This window comes from Cryptomeria japonica, chromosome 3 (genome assembly GCF_030272615.1).
Source record: "Cryptomeria japonica chromosome 3, Sugi_1.0, whole genome shotgun sequence".
In the NCBI taxonomy this organism is placed as follows: domain Eukaryota; kingdom Viridiplantae; phylum Streptophyta; class Pinopsida; order Cupressales; family Cupressaceae; genus Cryptomeria; species Cryptomeria japonica.
The window spans coordinates 697,581,696-697,587,695 of NC_081407.1; the positions used below are offsets into that span (position 1 = coordinate 697,581,696).

A 6,000-nucleotide genomic window follows, 5' to 3' on the forward strand; every position below is an offset into this window, starting at 1 on the left:
GCTTGATGGCAGTTCTAGTTAAGCACAATTATTTGCTTTGTAACACGAAGCTCTGTTGAATGCACCACACCAAAAGATGAATCCTTGTTAACAAATACACCACTCTTTGATAATGCAGACACAGCCTCAATATGTAAATTACATAACAATATCACCTATTTATACAATTCATCAACCTTGATAACAAGGTCGACTAAACCCTCAACTCACAATTACAATATTACATCATATGATACAAAGATCGACCACCGAACCAATATAATAATTTACATGATATAACATGGACCTAATTCAAATTCCCAAACATGCAACACCACTGGAAATCATACCAAGATCAATCGCAACACGTTACACTGCCAGGAAAACCGCATAACACGAAGAACATCACTGGTTCATCAAAATCACCAAGAATTCACACAATGATTAATGTTGATCATCAAAACAAATAGAAACAATTAGGAAACACCAGCAAGCACGTTAGAATTATTAGGGACAGTAGCACCAACACTACTTATCAAATCTTCATATGTCAATGTTGGAAAATTAGAAACACTCAAACAACAACAAGTGTCACGAAGAAAGATAACTTGCAAAGCACCAAATCATGATCCATATAAAATGAAGATACACAAGACCATCACAAACAATATCCTAAAATCTCAGCACAAGATCTAATCACACCGGAATACACCTGAGAAAATACTGAGCTCTATAAAGCACTGATCAGAAAAACAAACTGCAAAATTGGATGATAGGATATGATCAATTAGGCTACCCGGATCACCAAAACCTATATAGAAGAATATAATGATAGTATAAATACTCGATACATCAAACCATAATCCCAATAAACCAATCTGCAATCACTAGAGCAAGAATATGTTGACATCAATGACAACAACATATTCTAGTAGTAGCAATGTCCAACATAGTGTTTACTTAAAACAAGGCCACTCCACTTTATCAAAAGATGGACAAGTGGTTTTACAAGAAAAAAACAAATAATCAAGTTGCATTTAATAATTGGGAAGATGGAAAGTTAATAAATCTCAATAGAAATTCATCCATTCTAGGACTTTTTTATATCTTATTGAAGAAGGTAATCTTTCTACTAGTTTTCTATGACATACAAGACTTTGGCATGTTAATTATGGCAAAATTTAAAACTTGCAAAATAATTATGTTGTAGTTTTGGCCACTTTACCTAAGACAATTCTAAAATGTAAAGCTTGTAAGTAAGCAAAACAATATAGAGACCCTTTACCATGTTTAACTTTTTGAGTGCATTGAAAATTATAACTCGTTCATTTTGATTTGTCTAGCTCATTACCAATAACTTATGTTGGATAATGTGAGTATTTTATGTCGTTGAATTGATTATCATAGTTGTATGACTTGATTTATTTTGTGTAGTAGAAATTTGAAGCTTTTGAAAATTTAAAGGAATTTCGCATTATGATTAAAAATTAAGATCAATCTCAAATTGGTACTCTTTTAATAGATAGTGTTGTAGAGTTTACTTCCAAATTTTTCACGATTATCTCTATCAAAATAGAATTCAATATCATCTTACTATTCTATGTACTCCTTAACAAAATGATAACAATGAAAGAATGAACAAACCTACCATGAGTATAGTTTGAGCAATGTTGTATATGTGAAAGGACTATTTTTACATTTTTTGGGTAGAAGTAGCAAGAAAATAGCTTGTGCTTGCAATAGATCTCCTTCATCTTCTCTTCACTAGATGACTCCACATAAATTTTTGTTTATGTTTTTATTTTTGGCTCCACTTGCTATGCCTTGATTCTTAAGGAGTAAATAGGTAAGCTGTATTAATGAAATTATAAATTTAATTTTGTAGGTTATTGTAAATATTAAAAGAATATAGGTTCTATGATGAGGTAAATGAGAAGTTTCTTATCAAGTATGTTATGTTATATTTTGTGAATCCTTAAAAAAATATTATCATTTTTTTACAAGTTACAACTATTTGAAATATTTGCCAATTTTGTTCCTTGGAAAGATCATTCTTGTGAGATTCGTCACTTTTGAGAGGGTGGGGGTGGTATAGTGGGGAAGGGTACTATGGATAATTCATTTGGAACCACTTTTTTTGGATCCGCATTTGGAATCTCTAACTCCAGATGCCCAAGGTTATAATTTCCAAGCAAAATCCCACTCTAACAAGAATTTCAACCTTCAAATGAAGATGAAGATGGGATATAGTAATAGCTAGACAAAAATGGAGATTTTAATCAAGAAGTTGAAGCACCAGGGATCCAAATAATTGTTTTAGAAAAATGGGGAAAGAAAATCCATCTAACTTATAAAGATATGAACAAGAAGCTCCTACAAAGCAAGGTAACATGCTCAATCTAATAATGAAGACAACTTGGACTCTATTGATGAAATCAATATAAAAATGGACTTAGAACCAACTATTTCAAAAGAAGTGAAAAAATATTGTAACATAGAGGAAATCTATGGATAATAACTATGATGCTCTTTTAAGAAATGAAATTTGTCATTTTGTTGATCCCCCACTATGTTGTCAACCTATTATTTGCAAGTATTTCTTTTAAAACAAGTATAAAGTAAATCAATCACTTCACAAACATAAAGCATTACTTATTGCAAAAGGGGTATGTTCATAAAAAGGGCATATAATATGATAAACCTTTTGCACCTACAATAAGGTGGACTATCACTCATGCTTTGTTGGCTCCCTTAGCAAAAATGGGTGTCAAAATTATATTATTAAATGAATAATGTATATGACTAAACAAACAAAATATGTAGTCAATGGTCAAGATGCTAGGTACACAAGCTTAAAAAAACAGTGTATAGTTTAAAACAAGCTCCATAAGTAAGGTACAAAAAACTTTGCAAGTACCTCTCAAATTTGAATTTCAAGCATTTTGAATTTGATGATGAAATTATTTATATAAAAAATGTTCATATTTTTGGAGTAAATAAGCAACTGCACAACACCCTTGGGATCCATGCAAGACCAAAATAACTTCCACAAGAGAGAATGGAAAGAATAACTTGCTTCAACAATAAAAGATTGATTAAATGATAATGGACATATTAATGTACATGAGAATCCTTTTTTATAGATAAATGGGTTTTGGTTAGGAGGAGATAAAAATTTAATGCCTTTATCATTAATACATTAACCACATATCATTTTACTGTCTATAAAGACTTGGATCTTGTGTTGGAAGGATAACAGACTTTTAAGTATCATGGTCATTGTCACAAGGCATTGATAAAAGGTGGAATCGTCATAACATCACTAAATAGAAACAAACACATCTATAGGTCTTTTAGGATCAAGGGTGGAAAAAATTTGAGTCAAGAATTTGTTTGAGGGGTCAATTGGGTCTTTGAACATCAACAACCATTGTGGATTCAATGAGAGCATATTTATAGAGGTGCAAGAATCATCAACATGATTAACATTTTGTTTGTTGTCAAGTTTGGATAAGTTTGAATGATCTATTAGCCTTATTGAAGGGAGTTTTCGAGAAATTGGAGTGATATTACAAGTAAAAGAAGAATAAGTTTAAGAAGAAAAAGAGGGACTATAACCCAAAATATTGACATTGATGTGGCACTATTTTTCTCAAATGCATTAAATTGAAAATATTTAGTATATTAGGGTTAATTGAGTATGGCTCCAAGTTTTGTTGGATATAGTAAATTATATGTAGAATTAGAAAAAAATACACAAAAATACCTTTTTAATCAAAATTAGATGATTTATGGATTTAGCACATTAAATTCAACATCTATTCAATATACATTTACATCTAAAATATGAATATTAATATAGTAAAACAAATAACACATTTCTCAATAATTTAAATAAATTAACTCCAATTGATGCATTAATTTTAAATATCTTGTAATAACAATAGGTTCAATACAAGAGTGGAGGGTGTGAGGTTGAATAGGGTTGGGTCTAACATTACCTAGTGAAATGAAGGGGAAGTGGTTCTCTAGAGTAATCAATTAAATCTAAATATCTTAATTATTTTTATAACATTTGAACACTTTCATAGTTGTCCTCGAGGAAGAGATGGGTACTTAGGTGTTGTTACATTATTGCGAAAAGATTGAAATAGTGAAAATTTTGTGAGTGAATTAGGCTAGTAATGGGAAAATGACTAAATCAAATAAGATGTAGCAGATATGGAACGAGAAATAAGAAAAGTGAAGAAGATATAGGATGAGGACATAGAGATGGATCCAACACTAAAATTTGGAGCTAACTATGCTGGATAAAAGTGTTGGACACCCTAGTTTGGAGGTGACAAAAAAATTGGGAGCCAGTTGAAAATTGAATTAGAAGGCTTGACACACCTGTCTCTTGAAAATATGAATCAAATTAGTAGGATATGGTTTCTATAGTTTAAGGGTTGTCATCCGTTTGAAGTTTGACATTATGTGTCACTTTCTTCTCTATTTATCTGTAACTTTCTCTCTACCAAATCTGCATCTACACATAAATAAAATAGGGACAAAGGATTATATTTTATAGGGGATTACATAATTCAAACTCTGTGTTGGTGTTCCCACCTCCATAATAGGTATGAAGATAAAAAGAGAGCTTATCTCCATAGAGTCAGGCTAAGTAAATGATAAATATTAAAATGACAAGATTATCTTAGGTATGAAACCCTCTCAAGGAGTTTGACATAAAGGTGGCAATGCAATTCTCTTTTGGAAACCTTGCAAGTGTCAATTTTCTTGTAAATTATCTGTGTTCTGTAGTATATATATATTTTGGTTGTATGTGTTTTTTGGTGCAGGGGTATGTCAATTTTGGTTGCAGGAGTTCTTTGTTGTAGGGCCTTCAAGATATCTGATGAAGATGGATCTGTCCTTCAATGTTGGTTTAGTCCTCTTGCGTTTTGGAGCTCTCTTCTTCATTCACTGGGCATCCTATGTTATTTCTTTTTCATATCCTTATTTTGTAAATAAGCTTGCATGCCCCTATTCTGTAAAATGAGCTTGCATGCTCCTATTTGTAAATGAGCCTGCATGCTCCGATGCTGATCTCTATTTTATAACTAGCTTTGGCTAGAGGATTGTTCACTACTTCTCTTCTATAGTCATGTTGATGAGCAATGACCAGAGTTTTTCTTGCTGGTTCTTTTCTCTGGGAGCTCAGTTTGAACCAGTTTTTAAATATATTGTAAAAATTATATATTATTAATAAAATATATCAAGTGGCATTGCCACCTTGCCAAAAAAAAAAAAAGTGTCAATGCAATAACATGATAATAACATAAATGAAAAGCATGAATGCATACTTGATTGTAGAGTACATAGGTAGTCTACTACTCTATAGATTCATAGCTCATTCCTTGCATGACTACTCTAGATTGACAAGGTTATTTCAAGTATAGACTAATAAATAATGAGAAAATGCCAAGATTGAGATCAAATCATGAGACGTAAGGACTGAAACTTACAATACCCCAAATTTGGATCACTTTTGGAGGGACCAAGGTTTTTAGCACTTGGGTTCTCCAAAAAAGGGGTCTCCAAAAGGGAGAGCTCAGTATCAAGGCCCTTAACATAGGACATAGTCTTGGATCTCATGTTTGACAATGATCAAGTTGCACGCTTGTCAATAAAGTTTAGGTTACCATATAGCATAAATGGTATTAAAATGAACTAGTGGAAACAACACTAAAGTAGGTTCCAAATAGATCATGAAATGATTAGAGTAAATGATTTAAGATACTACATTTAGCCCTCACTTTAGTGGGGGTATGAACTTATGATCTCATACTTGTGGTAAAGAAAATAATAGGTGAGAGTAAATTACATAGGGTGACACTAAGTTGATGGAACATGCATGCCCCCAATATCAATATCCCATTAACCCATGCAAGAACGATCAAAGTAAGATGCACACATAAAGAGTAACATAAGGCATATAAAGTATAAAGTATCCATGAAACAAACAAGGTGAAAACACAC

At 31.9% G+C, this 6,000-nt stretch overlaps 1 protein-coding gene across 1 annotated transcript in view; it reads left to right on the forward strand.

Moving 5' to 3' along the window:
- The window catches only part of LOC131067004 (uncharacterized), a 68,324-nt gene extending 63,078 nt beyond the window's left edge, over nt 1–5,246 (forward strand). Inside the window, exon 5 of the mRNA XM_058001916.2 lies at nt 4,821–5,246. The gene's annotated coding sequence lies outside the window, so the exon portion shown is untranslated. The remainder of the gene's footprint in view (nt 1–4,820) is intronic.
- Nucleotides 5,247–6,000: the final 754 nt, after the last annotated feature.